We start from the raw sequence: 8563 nt of genomic DNA, 5'->3' as shown, positions 1-8563 counted from the left end.
TGAACTTCGAGTCAGACTTAACCTTCACACTGAATGAGGCTAACACAGTAAATATGAACCACACCACAGACAGTAACGGTAGTCCAGTTGCAAACTATCATTGCAACACGCCATCACCGACACATGCAACATAATTGTCACTCCAGCTTTCACAGGTATTAAAACCTGCTCTCTTCCCCCCCACATAATCAAATTCCTTAGCCCGACAAGAGCTCTTCGCCTTCAATAAAGCTATTCTCTCCCTCCTAACGCAATTTCGACCCACTTGAAGAGAGAGATTCAGGATTTTGCTGCTCTTGGTGAGGTCTCTCATGCTCTCTATCTTTTAATTAATATTCTGGCATGTTTTGAGCACCTGGTCAGCTTAATACGTTGGTGGACTGTATTATTCTAGTCCTCAGTCCATACATTCATACGAGGTTCCTTTAGTATACACATAGTGTTGCATACAGGAGAACCTGGAGCCCCCCCGAGGGCAGTTCGTTGTTGCCTTCAACTTATCTGACAGTTGGAGACTTTCGGCGCCGTGGAGAGGGAGGGGACCGGCTGCATGGGTAACAGCTTCTCCCCCGTATCAACCTACCCTGGCTTAACGCCCTAGAGAAGCCACTCCAGACCGACAACCAGAGCGCAACTCCATAGTCTCCTATGACTGATGGATGCCTATTACTCATAAATACATCTATTCATACATAACCGAGAATGTGACCTACTGAATAACTAACTATGACAGAGTGGAGAGACTTAGGGGGCAAGCTTAGAGCAATAGTCAACAATGAGAAGAGATTCCCAGACACCACTTGCCTCCACCAACAGCTCCCAAGAACACACCATTTCACCACCAGCCAACTCGGAGCCCGTAGAGACGCGAGGGGAGGGAACTATCAGGGGGAAAGCGCAAAGCCATTACGACTATATAGCACTGGGAAGGGGTCAGGATAAGGATTTGGGATGGAACGGGGGGGGGGGGAGAGAAGGAATGGTGCCCAGCGACTTGGACGGTCGGGGGATTGAACGACGGCCTGCATGAAGCGAGACCGTCGCTCTACCGTCAAGTCTATGTGGTTGGATAAGTATGTGGCAAGAGCCCACATAACCTTAACATGAACCAGTCGTCCCACATATCACGTGAATAATAACACAGGAATATATTGTATATCTAATGAGTATGCAGGCGATGAGTCATAATAACGAGGCTAAAGTATGTTGACCAGACCACACACTAGAAGGTGAAGGGACGACGACGTTTCGGTCCGTCTTCCGGTTCGTTTCGGACCGAAACGTCGTCGTCCCTTCACCTTCTAGTGTGTGGTCTGGTCAAAATATCTAATGAATACGCCGTGAACTTACCTGCAGTGTTGGGATGGTAAGTCAACAGGTGTGCTGCACCAGGTGTGCTGTTCATTAGGTGCTGAGAGACACTCAATATGGCTGTTAAGCCACACTCAGTATGGCTGTGTGGGGTGGCTTATGGCTGACTCAAACATGGCGGCCGTCTCCCTGCAATGGTCATTCTTAATAACTATAAAAGTAATACTATTAACCATATTATTAAAATCACAATAATACTTTATCATAACTATCTTCTCAACAGCAATAAGACAGAAAGAATATCACACAACACAAATAACTATCAACACACACACAGTAGCCTAGCGCGAATAACGAATTTCATTTCAAATAAATGTAAACAAAGCACCGGGCAAAAAACAAATGAACGCCGACATTTAGAACGCAAATGTTTATTATCACTATGTATGTGTGTGTATGTGTCCCCCCCCCTCAACCTACATATGTTACAAGCAACAGTCGAGACCTGGTAACATTGCACGGAAGGTCTGCCAAATACCGCCCATATATATAGGCTCCCTACCCCATTCTCAACAGTTTAAAACACACTAGGACGCGACCAAACTGCCGCCGCCGCGTACCTTCTATATGGCGGGAAAAGCAACGGTTTTTGGCGCGCGACACGCTAATTGTCCCTGTCATGATGCTTCAGGGAAAATGTACAGACAATGAAAATATAAAAGTCAATGATTCAGAAAGCACAATTTTTTTTTAGTTTTATTTCTTCTCTTTACTTTCTTTTTTTACTCTTTCTATAGGGTTTTATTTATTTGGTCTTGGTGAGAATTTCGCTGTCAGGAGAGTGTTTCTGGCAACACTACGCAGTGTTGCCCATTTACAGAGTATGACTTTTTAATGGCCCCGTTCACACCAACAACTCTAAAAAAGTCTAAGATTTTTTCAGGTTCTGAGTTTATTTTATTTCCACTCTCCGTCCACACTTCACAGGTACTGTGTGTGTGTATTTACTATTTGTATCTGCAGAATGGAGCTATTAGCTCTTGGACCCCGCCTTTCTAACCAGTCTATTTTTCCTCTACTGTGTCTACTACATATATTTCTCTTACACACGCACACATAGTGACATTAGAAAGAATTTGTTTCAGTGTCAGAGTAGTTAACAGGTGGAATGCACTAGGCAGTGATGTGGTGGAGGCTGACTCCATACACAGTTTCAAATGTCGATATGATAGAGCCCAGTAGGCTCAGGAATCTGTATATCAGTTGACTGACGGTTGAGAGGCGGGACCAAAGAGCCTGAGCTCAACCCTCGCAAGCACAACAAGGTGAGTAAAAAAAAACCACACACACACACACACACACATTCCCAGGAAGCAGCCCGTACCAGCTGTCTAACTCCCAGGTACCTATTTACTGCTAGGTGAATAGCGGCACCAGGGTGCAAGAAACTCTGCCCAATTTTTTCCACTTCCACCGGGATCAAACCCGGGTCCTTAGGACTACGACCCAAGGGCGCTGTCCACTCAGCCGTCAGGCCCTCCTAATTATGTATGTATGTGTGTATTTTGTATACTATAAAACACCACCAAACATCCACTACAATTCATCAAATATTGACATACCTGAATACGCACAACCCGTCCTCGACTCAAGTCCATTCCATCCAGCGGTCGACCCCACAGATGCATTCATAAATTTTTACATGCTGTTCATTCAAAGCGGAAATTTTCTCAAGTATAAATTAATATTATAATATATTAGCATAGTGTGTATATATAGGCATAGGATAGGTTAGATGTTTAGGTTAGGTTAGGTTAGGTGTTTAGGTTCTGTTGGCGATTATTTGTATTTGTAGTACGTGGGTGAAGCATTTACAGCGTTGTGGTTCTAACAATAGTCGTCAGTGAAGCACTTGTTCCGGAAGTGTTCGAACGTCAGCAGTTGTGAGTCGTGTGTAGACAGTTTTTCATTCATAAACAGGGGGTTTGGCGGGTGCATGGAATCACTTTTGGGTCTTAGTTTGGAGGACGGGCTGCTACCCAACACTCACGACTGTGATTCTCAGTCCGTCCTCCAAACAAAGATCCAAAAGTGATTCCATGCACCCGCCAAACCCCCTGTTTATGAATGAAAAGCGGTTTACACACGACTCACAACTGCTGACGTTCGAACATATCCGGAACAAGTGTTTCACTGACGAATTTTGTTCGAATCACAACGCTATAAATGCTTCACCCACGTACTACAAATACAAATAATCGCCAACAGAACCTAAACACCTAACCTAACCTATGACTATATATGCACAATATGCTAATATATTATAATATTAATTTATACTTGAGAAAATTCCCGTTTTGAATGAACAGCATATTAAAATTTATGAATGCGTCTGTGGGGTCGACCGCTGGATGTAATGGACTTGAGTCGAGGACGGGTTGGTGATTCTATCCAGAAGCCTCACACAAGTGAAGCAGTTCCTTATAGCCTGGCATATATATATTACACCTTTCCGGTTAAGCCATGATCTTATTCTGTGTTTAAAGTTCCCGTTATTGCATAACCTGTTTACCGGAGTCGTCCTCCAGGTCGGAGTAAACACTGGTAACTTTAAAGACGACATAAGTGGAGCCTCGAGTCATACAGTGTTTGTACTGCTAACAAAACGTGATTAAAAATAACAAAAATTATTTCATTATATTTCAAACTACCTAAAGGATTAAGAATCAGCCAGCCTAGGCTGTGAGCCTAACCTAACCTAACCTAACCTAACCTAACCTAACCTAACCTAACCTTGGTCTAGTTAATGCACAAATATGTTTTCATTTACGTACATAAATCTGAATCCGCATTTAACAATTGAAATTTTATTTGTTAGCGATGTTGTAGATTATTTGCCATTACAAATGCACAGGGGCCAAGGTGTTAGAAAACGGAGAGTTGCCTCTGAGCGCTGTTATTTAGGGGACACTCAGATATATAGATGTGTACAGTGTGATATTTTGTTGTTAGAAATATCCTCATGCCTATTTTGACTTGTTTTAGCTTACAAGGCCTCAGTTATTTATAAACATAAGCGCACACACATCCATGTGCACATACACATGTGTGTATATTGAGAGTTCGGGAGAGAGGCGGGACCAAAGAGCCAAAGCTCAACCCCCGCAAGTACAACTAGGTGAGTACACACACACACACATGTTATTGTAAATATAAATATTGGGCAAGAGTGTGGGCCGGGTTGACCCATGTTGGAGTGTCTAAGATGGTCAGGAGTCTAGGCTGACCCATGCTGGAGTGTCTAGGATGGTCAGGAGTCTGGGCTGACCCATGTTGGAGTGTCCGGGTGTCTTGGGAAATCAGGTGAATTGTCAAGTTCCAGATGCGTGAGACCTTACCACAACTCTAAGTGGAACCCCTGTGACTTTCCGAACCTGATTTCCAAAGTAGAGAGACAGCCTAAGCAAGCAGGACGAGATGTATACAGCATCTTCCCTCCTTCTCTCTTTCCCTCCCTCCCTCCCTCCCTCCCTCCCTCCCTCCCTCCCTCCGTCCCTTCCTCCTGCTCCTTCTCTATCCACTCCAATAAACACAGGTCTCACGTGACGGTTTAATATCGTAGAAGCCACTTTCAAAGGGCCGGGTTGCTCACCTCACTGCGTCTCTCAGAACAACTAGAAAGACCTATTGCCCTCATTACTTGCCTGGAGGACGGGTCGTTCTCCTTTCTCCAATCTGAGGGAAGATGCCGTTGGCTGTGTCATGCGACCGCCTTGAGGGAGGGAGGGAGGGAGGGAGGGAGGGAGGGAGGGAGGGAGGGAGAGAGAGAGAGAGAGAGAGAGAGAGAGGGAGGGAGAGAGAGAGAGAGAGAGAGAGAGAGAGAGAGAGAGAGAGAGAGAGAGAGAGAGAGGGAGGGAGAGAGAGAGAGAGAGAGAGAGAGAGAGAGAGAGAGAGAGAGAGAGAGAGAGAGAGAGAGAGAGGGAGGGAGAGAGAGAGAGAGAGAGAGAGAGAGAGAGAGAGAGAGAGAGAGAGAGAGAGAGAGAGAGAGAGAGAGAGAGAGAGAGAGAGAGAGAGAGAGAGAGAGAGAGAGAGACTGACAAAGCCAGCAAAACACCGATCACCCAACAATCTCTACTTCCCCCTTTCGTTTATATCCGAATATTCCCGATACCGTCGCGTTATCCGGACTGGGAAATCCTGGAAGCAACTCCAGGTGAGTTTCGGAGCGGAAAACCATCTTTCGCATACAATACAAACCAATAACTTCAGGTGAAAGGATTTTTTTTCAAAATCTTGGAATGTATTTTTTGGGACGCGAGCCACTGTGGGGGTGTTAAATTATTCATGATCTTACAATTACACTGCGGTATACATCACAATACACCGTAAATATACACTGCAATACAACAATGGTGTATATTTCACAGTACACCATCGATATACATCATTATACACCGCCGTTATACATCATTATACACCGCCGTTATACATCATTATACACCGCCGTTATACATCATTATACACAACATCGCTACACAGGAGTAAAGACCCACAGTACAAACAAATAAAGCTTCATGCAAACAAATAAAAAAAAGTTCAATTAGAACAAGAAATGATAACATTTGCAACAAGTCTTACAGTATGCAGCACCGGCCTGGATCCCCCTCATCTTGTTCAACAGGACACCAAAATGGCAAAATTGAAGAGGTTTGCAACAAGATTAGTTGCAAAACTAAGAAGGGGGGGGGAGGGTGTTAGGTTACGACGATAGGTTAAGGGATCTAAAAATTTCAAATCATGAGAGGACTAAAGAAACTGAGGGGGATATGATCACTACTTACAAAATACTTGGGAGCGAAGACAAGGGTAAATGGGACAAAGAACAGAATCTTTAGCCGAGATTTAACTTTAACATAAGAGAAAGTCACTTTATTCGGATAGAAAGCCACTTTAACATAAGAGAAAGTCATTTTATTCGGATAGAAAGCCACTTTAACATAAGAGAAAGTCACTTTATTCGGATAGAAAGCCACTTTAACGTAAGAGAAAGTCATTTTATTCAGATAGAAAGCCACTTTAACGTAAGAGAAAGTCATTTTATTCGGATAGAAAGCCACTTTAACATAAGAGAAAGTCACTTTATTCGGATAGAAAGCCACTTTAACATAAGAGAAAGTCATTTTATTCAGATAGAAAGCCACTTTAACATAAGAGAAAGTCATTTTATTCGGATAGAAAGCCACTTTAACACAAGAGAAAGTCACTTTATTCGGATAGAAAGCCACTTTAACATAAGAGAGTCACTTTATTCAGATAGAAAGCCACTTTAACATAAGAGAAAGTCATTTTATTCGGATAGAAAGCCACTTTAACATAAGAGAAAGTCATTTTATTCGGATAGAAAGCCACTTTAACATAAGAGAAAGTAGGACAAGAGGACACAAGTGGAAGCTAGAAACGCAACTGAGCAGAAGGAATATAAGAACACACTCCTACCCTGTAAGGCCGGTCAACACGTGGAATGGACTGAAAGAAGAAGTTGTAGAAGCCACCTCCATCCACAACTTTAAGGACCAGTTCGACGAAGATGTTCAGAATAGTTATAACGCGACGAGTACAACAAGGGTGGTAGGCGGGGCATGAAGACCTAGATCTCACCATCCCCATAGTCAAGGATAGGTAAATACTGATAGGTCAGCACCACCATCACTACCACCACCACCACTACCACCAACACCACCACTGTAGACCAAATATTCGTGATGTTTTCAACAGTAACGGGGTTGCATATTGCATAGTCAATATATTGCATTGTTTAATTGGTTGTAACAGTTCATAAAAGAGAGTTGTGTTATCACATGAGTCCTGGACTACTTGTACAAGCATTTCTAAAACTTCAAATATCAATGAATACTGTAAAAAAAAATATGAAATATGTCCATTCAAAATAGATAAGATTTTCGAGTCCTTGCTACAAATAAGAATAATAAAAACACACATAAACGCAAACAAACAAACACGACATAATCAAAACAACATTAGAACCCATCCAAAGGAAAAATCACTTAATTACAAATACCGTGACAACCGAAGCGTTCTAGAATGTAACAGTCACTGAAACATTTCAACTAGATCACTATTTCCACAATTGTAATGTGGAGTTGGAATGTTTTAGTGATTCCAGTTCCCCCGAGTTATGTGTGGAATGTTCTAGTGATACTCATTCCCATGCAAATGTGGCAGAAATCAACGGGTGGAATGTACTGACACAAATTGTGGAAGATACAGACATCCACAACCTCTGAACTGAATTAAGAACTGCGAGGTGGGGACCGGGAGCTGGAACGTACCCTTTTATACGCTAATGGGTCCACCTCCACACACACACACACACACACACACACACACACACAGACACACACGGAGGCTGACTCCATACACAGTTTTAAATGTAGATATGATAGAGCCCAGTAGGCTCAGGAATCTGTACACCAGTTGATTGACGGTTGAGAGGCGGGACCAAAGAGCCAGAGCTCAACTCCCGCAAGCATAAATAGGTGAGTACAAATAGGTGAGTACACACACACACTGGGGCCTCGTAGGGGCCTGGTAGCCTTGTGGATAGCGCGCAGGACTCGTAATTCTGTGGCGCGGGTTCGATTCCCGCACGAGGCAGAAACAAATGGGCAAAGTTTCTTTCACCCTGAATGCCCCTGTTACCTAGCAGTAAATAGGTACCTGGGAGTTAGTCAGCTGTCACGGGCTGCTTCCTGGGGTGTGTGTGTGTGTGTGTGTGTGTGTGGTGTGGAAAAAAAGTAGTTAGTAAACAGTTGATTGACAGTTGAGAGGCGGGTCGAAAGAGCAAAGCTCAACTCCCGCAAACACAACTAGGTGAATACACATCAAAAACGAGGGAAATAAGTCACAGCAATGCACTAATGATGGCCAAAAGGCGGGGCTTAAGAGCTGATGCTCGACCCAGCAAGCACAACTAGGTGAGTACACACATCACTACCATAAAAGACCTGAAAATTGCCATATTTTATCGGGAAAAAATTCCCCAAAAATGTTTGCTGCTTCCTGGAAAAAAAAGTGTCATAAAATCGGAAGAAAATACAGTAGGTAGCAACTGAAGTACCTTACGGAAACCTATTTTATCGAATACATTATAAACTATGAATACAACACAAAAATAATAGCAAAAAAAAATTCAACGATAAATGACATGAAATAAAATTATTTCAAAGAAAAC

The 8563-nt window shown here is 43.1% G+C and overlaps 1 long non-coding RNA gene across 1 annotated transcript in view; it reads right to left on the bottom strand.

The window, feature by feature from the left end:
- Positions 1-1389: 1389 nt before the first annotated feature.
- The window catches only part of LOC138353641 (uncharacterized), a 94408-nt gene continuing 87234 nt past the window's right edge, over positions 1390-8563 (bottom strand). The window contains exon 3 of the long non-coding RNA XR_011223227.1: positions 1390-1500. This is a non-coding gene — a long non-coding RNA (uncharacterized lncRNA). The remainder of the gene's footprint in view (positions 1501-8563) is intronic.

Source organism: Procambarus clarkii, chromosome 59 (genome assembly GCF_040958095.1).
Source record: "Procambarus clarkii isolate CNS0578487 chromosome 59, FALCON_Pclarkii_2.0, whole genome shotgun sequence".
NCBI classification, from domain to species: Eukaryota; Metazoa; Arthropoda; class Malacostraca; order Decapoda; family Cambaridae; genus Procambarus; species Procambarus clarkii.
The sequence above is the reverse complement of the archived record's forward strand: the minus strand, read 5'-3'. Positions and strand labels throughout refer to the sequence as shown.